General features: G+C 44.2%; 1 long non-coding RNA gene across 1 annotated transcript; it reads right to left on the bottom strand.

Annotated features, from left to right (window-relative positions):
* LOC120399380 lies at positions 1–9,549 on the bottom strand. Its single transcript, XR_005595117.1, has 3 exons — positions 9,356–9,549; positions 4,665–4,839; positions 1–1,227 (listed from the first exon to the last, which is right to left on the bottom strand). It is a non-coding gene; the product is annotated as an uncharacterized LOC120399380 (long non-coding RNA).
* Positions 9,550–10,591: the final 1,042 nt, after the last annotated feature.

Below are 10,591 nucleotides of genomic sequence, written 5' to 3'. Positions count from 1 at the left end.
TTGAGAAAAACCTTACTGCCACCGAACAACCACCAACAGCACTGCGGCCTACAGGATTGAGAGAGTGTGCAACACATGGTATGAATATGGGATATTTGTTCTGTTCTAAGAGCTTCTCCTGCATTCCTCGATAACCCCCTGACATGTTGGCAGCATTGTCCTAAGATTGACCTCTGCACTTTGAGAAATCTATTTTGCAAACTTGTCACAGAATGCAGTACTTGATTTGCCATTTCTTCACCAGTGTGGCTTTTCAAATTGAGGAATGTTATAACTCATTCAACTGGTTTTCCATCTGTGGGAGACACATATCTTAGTACAATACTCAACTGATCAATATGTGAAAAATCAGGTGTAGAGTCGGCAGAAACTGAAGTACCCAGCAGTACTTATTTCATCCACAATAGCTGAACGACCTTTGTCACTCATTAGACCAATGAGTCCATCACATATTGTCTTGGATAAGTATGATGGGTTACTTTTGCCTGCTAAAAATGGGTCAAACAGAGCCACAAGCTCCAATAATCCCAAGAAATTTCCATTCTGCAATGATCCAAATGTGTCATTTGATCCCCGGAAAGGCAGACTACATTCAGCTAATGTTTTAAATAACAGTTATAAACACACAGCAAGACATATTGCCAGTGTTCACGCTCCTCTTTAATTTGTTCTTCCAATTTTTGTGTCAGTCCAAAGCCCTGTCTTTGATTTAAATATGTCAACATTGAATCTCTGTGAATAGTGCTATTTTAATGTTGTTCAATTAAAACAGTATTCCGCCAGTCACTAAATCCATCTGCAGCAAACCGGGATGTTGAAGGTTTATATGCAAAAAGTTTGCAAACAGAACAGTACACAGACCCTGTTGATGGTAAATACAGTAGCCATTCTCGAGTGTATTTCTCACCATTCGCTTTCATGCTGAAACATATTTTTTGGACAATATCTTGTTTGTTTGCCATCAAGTCCGACGTGATTTCTCAAATGCCCCAGTGTGGTGTTGACAGTGATTTGGTCCACAATCTATCCAGTAAGCTACATCATCAGTACTGAAATCAACCCACATACCAGGATCTTATCTCCTATTATTTACAGCCTGAGCAGGTTCAGTCCCTGACACATCCACACCATCTAGAACAATGTCTGTTTTACCATCAGGAGTAGGATGATCAGTTACAGTCTCCAATTTCCTCGCATTATTTCAATGTACATTAGTAGGATGTCCTCCTGGTTTAGGTGAAGATAAGTAATAAAAATGAGAATAGAAACATGGGGGAAGAGCGTGTAGTGGAGTGTAAAGAAGTTTAACAAAGTTCTGATTTTTCCCATGATGACTACTTCAATGCTTTTTTTGAAATATCAAATATTAATTTAAAAAAAAAAATCTAATTTTTTTGGTGCCCCCTGCTTTGCTGGTGCCCTAAGCATGTGCTTAGTCTGCCTATTGGGTAATCCAGCCCGGGTGCTGGACTAAGATCAGACCTGCTGGGATAAACATAAGAAATTGCAGGGAGACTGCAAGTCTGAATTCCCAGGCTGAAAGGAGAAGGACACAGGTCTCTGCCCATGGAGAGGTGACAGCTGGAGACCTGAGACCTAAACGGGGGGGGGGGGGGGGGAGAAAATAATAGCACTTGCTGTGCTATGCAAATAACTTGCCATGAAACTTGGTAGGAAGCTGGGTTGGTTGCTGTGTTTTAGAATCTAGACTTGGTTGCTGACTGTCTGGGCTAGGTTGCCCTGCAGTTAGGTATGTTAGCCGCTGCTTTCTAGTAGGAGTTCTTTTGAAATGAGAGCAATGCCCCTTGTGATTGAATAGGCCAGTGGTTAGAGGTGGCTGAGTAAGGGATGTTGAGCCACCCATTCTAACTGTGTGGGGCCCAGGCTTTAAAAAACATGCAGGCTTCTAGTGGCTGGCAAGTCAAAGGTATCTGGGAGACTAAGGGAGTTGCCAGCTGAGGGGGATAGGGTTGTGTTTGTTTCCTTAACTTGCAGGTGCGCTACAAGGGAGAATCTGGCATGGGAGAAAAATAGCATCTCACCAACACCAGTCCTAGTCCTTAGTTTGCCTGCATCTATGGGGTCCCCTGCCAGACAGGCATCCTGACCCCGGGAGGCTTCTCCCCAGGCTTAATCTTGATGGGAATATGGCCTGCATTTCCCCACCAACAAAATCCAGGCAAAGGGAACCATCAGGTGAGGTCTGTTGGTGGAGTCACTCAGGAAACAAGTAAGAGAGCTGCAGGAGGAGATGGTTCATTTGCATAGTATCCAGGAGCACAAGGACTTCATCGAAAGGATGTACATGCAGACATCTGGGATGAAGGATGCTAGCCAACTACAAATGACTACGACACCACCATATGAGGAAGGATAACTGGCTGCTCCGTGAAGTGGAGATAGGCTGCTACAAAAAGCAGAAGCCTGGAGAAAACGCTAAGGAGTACAACAAAAAAGAATAGCAGGAACAAAATCAGAAAGTTTAAAGTACAAAATGAGTTAGACCTAGCAAGGGACATTAACGGATATAAGAAAAATCCTTTCAATACATTTGGAGCAAGAGAAAGATGAAGGAAGGCATAGGTTCTCCATTTAGCAGGGAAGGAGAGCTAACAGATACCATCAAGGAAGCTGACGTGTTGAATGCCTATTTTGCTCAGTCTTCACTGAAAAGGTTAATGGTCTCCAGATACTCAACACCATTAACATTAACAACAAGGGGCCAGGAATCCAAGCCAAAATAGGGAAAGAACATGTTAAAGACTGTTTAGACAAGTTAAAGAAATTGAACCAGAACCTGCTAACTTGAATATATCCTAGGGTACTTAAGGAACTGGCTGAAGCAATCTTGGAACGGTTATCTTTAGAACCCCTGGAGGTCCCAGAAGATGGGCACACAACACCTAACAAGGGAAACAAAGAGGACCCAAGGAGTTATAGACCAGTTAGCCTAACTTAATATTTTTTCCTGCATCTTTCCAGGTATAAAAATCAATTTGTAAGCCCCTGGAGGATAAGAAGGTTATAAGGAATAGCCGGTGTGGTTTTGTCAAGAACAATCATGCCAAACCAACCTAATTTCCTTCTTTGGCAGAATTACTGACCTAACAGATGGAGGAAAGCAGTCAGTGAGAAATGTTTTGATTTTAGTAAGGCTTTTGACACAGTGCCACATGACATTCTCATAAGCAAATTAGGGAAACATGGTCTAGATCAGGGGTCCCCAACGCGGTGCCCGTGGGGGCATCTTAATGTGCCCACGTCCTGACCCCCAGGAGAGCACCCACTGAAATGACGCTGCGGCATTTTGGTGGGGACGCCTCTCGATGACGACGCTTGTCACCGACAAGTGATGTCATCGAGAGGCATTGCTCCCGAATTTCGGCGGGGATGCCTCTCGATGATGTTGCTTGTCGACGGCAAGTGACATCGAAAGGCGTCCCCACTGAAATGCCGCCGAAATTCGGCGGCATTTCAGTGGGTGCTCCACCGTCGCAGTGGTCCTTGAGCTGGCGCCCGCCAGCCGAAAAGGTTGGGGACCACTGGTCTAGATAAAGTTAATAGGTGGGTGCATAAAGTGGGTGCACAGCTTGTTGCAAGACCATACTCTATACTTGTTTATCAAACTGGGAGGGTGTATTTTGTGAGGTCTTTAGGGGGTCAATCCTGGGTCTGGTACTATTCAATATTTTCATTAATGACTTGGATAATGGAGTAGAGAATATGCTTATAAAATTTGCAGATGACACCAAGCTAGGAGGGGTTGCAAGCACTTTGGAGAACAGAATCAGAATTTAAAAAGAACTTGCTAAACTGGAGAATTGGTCAGAAGTCAACAAAATGAAAGCCAATGAAGTACAAAGTACTTCACTTATGCAGGAAAAAAATATCAAATAACTAGCCAGGTGGTAGTACTACTGAAAAGGATGTGGGGATTGAGGATCACAAGTTGAACATGAGTGAACAATATGATGCACCTGCAAAAAAGTCTGATATTCTGGGATGTATTAACAGGATTGTCCTACGTAAGACACAGGAGGTAATTGTCCCACTCTAGTTGGCACTGATAAGGCCTCAGTTGGAGTACTATATCCAAATCTGGGCACCACACTTTAGGAAAAGATGTGGACAAATTGGAGAGAGTCTAGAGGAGAGCAACAAAAATGATAAGATTTAGAAAACCTGACCTATGGAGAAAGATTTAAAAAACCTGGGCATGTTTAGAGAAAAGACAACTGAGGAGAGACATGATAAGTCTTCAAATATGTTAAGGGCTGCTATAAAGAGGACTGTGATCAATTTCTCTCTATGTCCACTAAGGTTAAGACAAGTAGTAAGGGGCTTAATCTGCAGCAAGGGAAATTTAGAAAGTTTTCCCTAATATCTAACCTAATTATAAGGGTAGCTCTGAAATAGGTTTCCAAGGGAGGTTGTGGAATCCCCATCATCAGAGATTTTTAAGAACAGGCTAGACAAACTCCTGTCAAGAATGGTGTAGGTTTGCTAGGTCCTATCACAACACAGGGGGGTTGACTTAATGACTTCTTGATGTCTCTTCTAGCTCTACATTTCTATGATCCTGAAATCACTTATGCAGGGGGCTAATTTTAGTCATGAAGTAGCCCTGTTGGCATCACTGCTACTCCCATTGTAAAGTTACTCACCTCTAAGTGTTTGCAGGACTGAATTCATATATTGTAATAGTGTCCTGTATAGTCCTGCTAATGCTGTCAGTCCATCCAAGGTCACTATCTGAAAAGGCAGCATACATGTTCAGCCATCCATCCATGTTCTGTGTATCTGGTCTACAAGGCAAGAGCATTTCCTCCTGTTTCCTTCCTGTTGCATGCAAGACAGCATATTGCAATTTTTAATACCTTATAAATATCATTTGTACCCTCAGTTTCATGGACCATAATAAATGTCTATATCTGAATTATTGAAAATGTTAAACAGAATGTGATCAATAAAAAAATTGGTATCCTTAATTAACTGTCTCGTCAAGACTACTGAAGTCTAAGTACAAAGTGTTTCTTTGTGCAAATCCGAGAAAGTGGAGTGGGGAAATGGAGGGAGAGTGGAATTTGCATATACAGATGCATACACCAGAATGGATGATTAACTACTGACAGCAAAAAATGGTTGACCTAGTCCTTCTGTAGGACAGTATAGATGAGACTTGTTTTGAAACGTAGTATTTCAGCCTCATCATGACCAATTACGTGTCATACAAACTCAAAGAATGAATTAAAACTCATCGGCATATAACTGATTTTAGACCAAGGAATAACTTCTCAGTTTAAAGAACTGAAAAAACATCTTGATGAGTAGCCCCATAGTAAGCAACTCTGAATGACTATCCATGCTAGACCAAGAATGTCAGGCTCTACATAAAAGGAAAACTGTACAGGCCCAATTGTGATCTCGCATCAGTTTTACACTGATGCATGCAACTGAATGGACTGCCATGGTAACCCCTCTGTTTTATACTGGTGTGAGAAATCGGCATCAGGCCCTGTGGTGAGCTGGTTAGCAAAGGGCCTAGTTTGTTCAAAGTTTGAAGGATTGTGGAAATATTTCATAAAAGTTATGCGTATTTTTGTGATCATTGTGATGCTCCCTAAGACAGATTGCAACAACATCATATAGAGATTAAAGACCCAGTCCCGAAATCCTTATTCAGGCAAAACAGCCAGTGCCAAGAGGATCACTTTAATGAGTGTTGTGCCTGATTTGAAGTTTGTGCCTTTATATAATAGATTTTCAGTGATGCTGAGCAGCCACAGCTCCCAGACAGCTGCAGGTACTCAACACCTTTGAAAAGCAGGTCATTTGTTTAGGTACCTAAGTAAAGATTTAATACACTCTGGTGCTTCCTGTTTCAGTGGTGGGATTTAAGAATGGGGTATCAGCCCAAACCTTAAGAGGCAATTGTTTTATCTTTGCCTTTGATAGAAATCACAGAAGATTAGTACCTAGCATTCATTTTCTTAAATACCTTCTTTGTTTGGAAACCTGATAACCAGGCATTAGTCTCCTTTCCCTAGATTTGGCTCCTGTCAGAAAGCTAAGTTGCCTTTTACTGCAGTGTGTGTGTCACACAGCATTGTCACTACGAAGGCCCTAGTCATTTGCAGTCTTGGATATACTTGTAAGAGTCATAGCTAGCAATTGTACTATTGGGTTATCCGGGAGAGGGGGCGGGCGGAAGCCCGCCCCATGCTAACGGATCCCCCCCCAGCCTAAGGGGAGGATCCACAGGGCCACGGAAACCCACTAAGTGCGGGGGACAACTAATAAAAGAACAGGGACAGGAGTGAGGTCAAAGGGTCATAAGGAGGGAGCCTGATGGGGACACCGAGCAGAGAACCCCGGACAGCGCCCACTGCTCCTCGAAGGCGTCAAGGGAGCCAGCGGACGCCGCCCAGAGGAACTCCGCCCGGAGACGTGAGCGGACGAGGGACCGGAAACAAGCCCCACAGTCGCAGGAGTCTCCGTCGGCCAACCTCCTCTCCCTGGTCACGTGGATGGCCTTTTTAGCCAGGGCGAGGAGGAGGTTGACCAGGAGGTCCCGCGACTTTGTGGGGCCACGGATAGGGAGTGCATGGATAAGGAGGTGAGGGGAAAAGTGCAGCCAGAAACGTAACAGAATGTCGGTGAGGAGCCGGTATAGGGGCTGCAGCCTGGCGCACTCTAGGTAAACATGCGCCAGGGTCTCCCTCACGCCGCAGAAGGGGCAGGTGTCCGGGACAGGGGTGAACCGCGCCAAGTACACGCCCGTGCTCACAGCCCCGTGAAGGAGCCGCCAGCTGATATCCCCGGCGGGCCTCGGGACCAGGGTGGAGTACAGGCTGGCCCACCGGGGCTCCTCACCCTCCACAGGTGGCAAGAGGTCCCGCCACTTGGTGTCGGGGCGCTATGGAGTTAGTCTAGGTGAATTCACTAACTGAAGAAATCCATTCCCTGTAACACAATAGTGCTGACTTCATACGCTGACATTTGACAGATAGAAACTGGATAGGAGAGCTCCCAGTCTCCTAGAAATCATCATAGGGGCATATCTGGGCCCAAACTGGATATTCTTAAGCAGGCAGAATTACTGCTGACATCAGTAGGAAGTTTTTCTGCCCAAGGACTGCAAGATAATACCCCTAGCTCTTCTATTGTGCTTTTCATCAGATCTCAAAGCACTTCACAAAGGAAGTCACTTATTATCCACATTTTACAGATGTGGAAATGGGGGCACAGAGATGAGAAGGGACTTGCCCCAGGTCACCCAGCAGGCCAATGGCTGAGCCAGGAATAGAACCCAGCTCTCCTGAGCCCCAGTGCTCTATTGCATCTCATTTACACCTGTACAAAACAGACCTTTGCATTCACTTTGCAGTTAAAATGATTACACCAGGGCAAAGCAGTGAAAATCAAGGCTATATCTACACTAGAGAGCTTACAGTGGCATAGCGGTACCGACGCACCTGCATGATTGCTCACGTAGCCGCTCTACACCAACAGGAGAGGGCTCTCTCATTGACATAGTACTGTGCACACTACCACTTATGCCAGCGAAACTTCTTGCTCAGGGGGAATGTTTTTTTTCACATCCCTAAGCAATATACGTTTTGCTGACCTAAGTGGTAGCGTAGGCATTACCTAAGGCTCTACTGTCAGAATACCAACCACCACAAAAGCTATTTTGCTCCATTGTTCACAGAGGGTGTAGTCTATTCCACCCATATGTAGCCCAAGTGATCAAGCTTTATATGGTGTGGTGGGGGAGGGGTGGATGAGTGGGAAGAATTGAGGGAGGTGAAGCTCACCCCTGTAAACAGGTCAGAGCTGCTGTACAGAGAGGCACATCAATGTAAGTCCCTCTAATCTGCACCTATGAGGTACCCATTTGGAGACCATTTTTGTGGCTTGAAGGAAGTCCATAGACACATCAGCATACATAGGTGCTGATAGGAATAAGTGTAAGACTTAAGTGGCACAATGGGCCTAGCACTGAATTTCACAGTGACCATTGCCTCCAAAAGACTTGCTATTACAGAACTCTTTAGAACTCGTTACTAGAAGCCAATAAATACTGTTGCAGTAAGTGTATAGAAGCTAGACAGAAAAAAAATACAGAAGAAAGAATTTTTGGGCCACTACTAGCCTCCGTTGCTGAGAGAGAAAAGGAGACCAAACAAAGGCATCTGTTTAAGTTCACTAAATAGAAGTTGGTTCCATACACTGCATGACAAACTGGTACTTACAGATCTTAGATACCTTAAATGCAAATTCACACAGCTGGCAAGGTTTCCTGTCTTCATTAAACAGAGTGGAATATATAGATGCAATTAATCTTGAAAGCAGGTTGAACCCACAGGTATTTATGTTGTTGTAGTAAAAGATGATGAAATGACAAAATGATGGCAGAGAGCAAAACCACTGAAGGAAACATTTTACATGTAATTATCATATAGAGGTCTGTGATGGGTTTGGAGATGCTCTGTAATATTTTTGTGAAGACTATATATTGGCCTGATTATCAGAGTTCTCTATAGGACTATATTGGTTTAACTTAACAAGAGCATCTGGAAGAACAGGCAGGAAGGAAAAATAATAGCATAAGATAAGCTACTGCTCAGCAAACACTTGAGAATTGTTAAGGGACAATGCCAGAATCACTGGCTTAATCTTTTGCTGAACCTACAGGACTGGTTTTCACACAAAGGGTCAAAGCCCAGGAACAGAGAAGAATAAGGATCAGCTACTGCTAGGTTTAAAAAGGAACTATCAAGACAGATTAGTTGTTCAGGGGAACCAGACAAAGACCTGGAGCCCCTGCTAACCAGGGCTGGCTCCAGGGTTTTTGCCACCCCAAGCAGCAGGGGGGGGGGGGGAAAGAAAGCTGCGATTGTGATTGGTGGCAGCTCCACCACGCCACTTTCTTATTTGGTAGCAATTCAGTGGCAGGTCCTTCCCTCCGAGAGGGACCCGCCACCAAATTGTCACAGAAGAGCCCGAAGTGCCACCCCTTCCCCTTGGCCACCCCAAGCACCTGCTTGCCGAGCTGGTGCTGGCCCTGCTGCTAACAGTATCTGCTGGAGAAGCTAGGCTACCATCACAGGATGGTAGAGCTTTAGGTAAGACAGACATGTAGACTTGTGGTAAGCCACCACCCTGGAACATTCCCTTCCCAGTATACTGCTTTCAATCCTCTCCCCTTTACTCTGACCACAGTACTTCAAACAGATACTCCCTTTTTGTGGAGGTCTGAGTTATTAACTCTTATTACAGGATACAAATCTTTTCTTTAACCCATCAAGTCCCAGCCCTTCTGGGGTCTGTATAAGGGTTCACTTAGGCTTACCCTCATATTCAGGAGTATGATAGCCCTCCTCCCGAAGCTGGGTTGTAAATGATCACCCTTTCTTTGGATCAGGAGTCCCAGCTCTCCTCTTAGAGCTGGCCTGTAACTTAGGCCACCCAAGGACTTCAACCAACTTGGCCTAACTAGTCCCTTTTCCCAACTCAGTCCTTTCTCCCCTCAAATTAGAGCAATGTGCAAACAGGCACCCTCCTCTCCTCAGTACCTTCATTCAACTGAGCTCTTGTAGCATTTCATCAGGCCCAGGTGCTGGTTAGTCAATTAGCTGCCACTCAGCCACCAGTTAGTTACTTGCAGGTGGTAGAGATGGGCTCGTTCACCTTACAGAAGTCCTTGGTGGTAAATAGGGCCCAGACTCTCCTGAAAGGGGCCAGGCACCCTTATTCATGCCCCTGAGTGACATAAGTTATACCAGCATAAGTAGTAGTGTAGACAGCCTCAGATCAGAAAGAGATCAGAGGAGCAGCTAGCCCTGTAAGTCTGCAGAAAATCTTGCCAGAACTTGCAATATATATGTATTTGAGGAATTCCTGTACATGTAAAGAACTATGACTTTGTGGTCAAAGTTAAAATGACTCAGCAGTTAGGGATCTGAAAGAAAATCTTATTTCCAGTAAACAGAGCATGTTAATGAATCCCTGTTGGACGAAAGCTGTGACAGATGAAACAAAAGTAATGGCTATCTTCTCAGACAAAGAATGTCTGATATCACCGCCTGCCCATTGCTGGGCATAAAATATTGATATTTAAAGATATACTTCCACATTATTTAGTATTACAATTGTTGTTTAGTGCCTAAAGACCGCAAATAAGATCAGGGCTCCAGGGTGGTAGATGCTGGACATACACATTAAAAGAGAGCATCTGCAACAAAGAGTTTATAATGTAGCTAGACAAAGGTGGGGAGAAATGTATGATATATTGCCTCTTCTGCAATACAAGTCAACAACATTCACTTTTAAAGAAATAATACATTTCTTTTAGAGTTCCCTGCTCTTTTAAAAACTTGTTATGAAATGAATATACACTTATTTTATGTGATCATTTTTTGTGCACACGCCAGCAAAAGGAATAAAAGTCAAAGAGTTAGGCTTCAAATTCTATTCACATAGGTATACACACATGCGGCAATACACACACCTCCCTACACAAAGACACAGTCTCTTACACACATACAATGCATGCATGCACACACTTGCCTATAGAGTGACACTTTTT

Source organism: Mauremys reevesii, linkage group 2 (assembly GCF_016161935.1).
Source record: "Mauremys reevesii isolate NIE-2019 linkage group 2, ASM1616193v1, whole genome shotgun sequence".
NCBI lineage: Eukaryota > Metazoa > Chordata > Testudines > Geoemydidae > Mauremys > Mauremys reevesii.
The sequence above is the reverse complement of the archived record's forward strand: the minus strand, read 5'-3'. Positions and strand labels throughout refer to the sequence as shown.